The sequence below is a fragment of the Mandrillus leucophaeus genome, unplaced genomic scaffold (assembly GCF_000951045.1).
Source record: "Mandrillus leucophaeus isolate KB7577 unplaced genomic scaffold, Mleu.le_1.0 Scaffold178, whole genome shotgun sequence".
Taxonomy (NCBI): domain Eukaryota; kingdom Metazoa; phylum Chordata; class Mammalia; order Primates; family Cercopithecidae; genus Mandrillus; species Mandrillus leucophaeus.
Window position 1 is genome coordinate 2,685,697 of NW_012101787.1, and position 2,162 is coordinate 2,687,858.

Genomic DNA, 2,162 nt, shown 5'->3' on the forward strand with positions numbered 1-2,162 from the left:
TCCAGGCAGCCCATGTGCAGTTTAGAGTACCATTTTCTAATGGATCCTTTCATGGGCAGTTTATGTGGACACAGGCAAATGTGTGTGTGTGTGTGTGTGTGTGTGTGTGTGTGTGTGTGTGTGTGCATGTTTGTGTGGATATGTGCATATGTATATACCCTTTTTTGTTTGTTTTTTGAACACAGAGCTTCCTCAGTCTTTTGATTTGATTTGTTTTCTTAAATCATTCACTGGTACTTGACTCTTTTTTAAATCAGAAGAGTAATTTTTTTGTGAAATGTATCATGCATAATAGAATAGAAAACATTTATGTACAAACATGAGAAGAATAAAATTAATCCCTGCATACTCTTCTCTCAGGCTCAGAAGGAGGATCATGTCAGTAGCTTAGAAGCGCCCTTTGATACTCTTCTCTAAGACAGCCCCGAGCCTCCACCTTCAGGAAATCCCTCTCCGGACTTCTGTGCTAGTGACTCCTTTGCTTTTCTTTATAGATTTCCAACTCATGTTTGTATCCTCAAAAAATGCATCGCTCGGTTTTGACTGAGTAGCAAACAAGCAAATTGCCGCTAGGTTCCTGGGAGAAGAAATTCAACTGAATCTCTGGGTTTAGATTCCCTGGATGTGTAAGGGCATCCCTTCTGGAAAGATCAGGGGCAAGGCCATTGTTGAAACCTGGCAACGTGGGAGCACATTACTGAGGCAATCCATTTGTGGAGCAGAGTCTGGATTCAACAGTGACGTGGTCAGGCAAGTAGGCTACCCAGAGCTTCCCGGGTCCAAACTTACCATAATCTACCTCGAGCTCCCAAGAGCAGGTCAAAGAACATTTCTGTGAGGGTGAAATGAGGATTCTCAGCTGATCCAAGTGGTAGGTCATGGAGGAGAAAGAAGAAACCTCGGTATCGGGACAAGATAAGATAACATAAATATATATGCTATATATATATATTAAAGTTTTAAATTATATGTAAAACTTTAACAATTCTAATGTATGTTTTATATATATTTAAAGTTTTTAATTATATATAAAAGTGTTTTTCTTCCTGAATGGTCTCTCTTTTGTCCAAGTTGATTCTTTTCTGTTTGTTTCAGTCTTCTCAGCTGCGTGCTAATCCTCAGCCTGCACAGTTTAAGAGCTGAGGAGGCCGGACACGGTAGCTCACACCTGTATTCCCAGAACTCTGGGAGGCTGAGGTGGGCAGATCACCTAAGGTCAGGAGTTTGAGACCAGCCTGACCAACATGGTGAAACTCCGTCTCTACTAAAAATACAAAAAAATTAGCCCAGCGTGGTGGTGTGCACCTGTAGTCACAGCTACTCTACTCAGGAGGCTGAGGCTTGAACCTGGGAGGCAGAGGTTGCAGTGAGATGGTGCCACTGCACTCCAGCTTGGCAAGCAAAGTGAGACTCCATCTCAAAACAGAACAAAACAAACAAAAAACAAAAACAAAACAAACAAACAAACAAAAAACAAGCTGAGGAATACAAAGCTGACGGAAGTTCTGAGTTCATGATTGGGACTTGGTGACTTTCACACTAGAGTGTGATGTGTGCAGACATTTGTTGGGGGACCCCTTCGTGTCATTGTCTTCAGATATTGGTAAGATTCTCCCGAGGCTGTTAGAATCTCCTGGCTGGAGAGGATGGGTCTGACCTCCAGCATGCTGGCAGTTGAGTGGCAGAAAAGAGCTGGACGTCTGCATTAAGCATTGAGTACACGTACCGTACCTATGCCCTCCACTGTGACTGACAACCCCCGGTCCCCTGACCTTCTGTCTTAGCCACTCCAGAGAGGCAAGGAAGAAGTAGAAAATACCAAGGGTGTAGAACCAATGTGAAGGTTTCGAGAAGAATTGCTTCTCTAACAGCTTTTACCCTGTTCTCCTTACTTTGTCATCTTCTTTACTCCAAATTCTAACTTTGTAATATCTGGATCACCCATATTTTATTTCAATCCTACTTTTAGGCTGGAAATCGTTTTTGGTATTTATGTATTTCTTGTAGTCCCGTGTCAGATGCAAGCAATAGAAGCAAACTCGTGCTACCAATGTTTTGTTTTCCTGCTTCTTAACAAAAGCCACAAGTTCATTCAGTCCATTTTTCTCGTTGCAGGCAAAACATTGTTGCAGGAAACATGCTATGTATTTCAGGATTTTTAA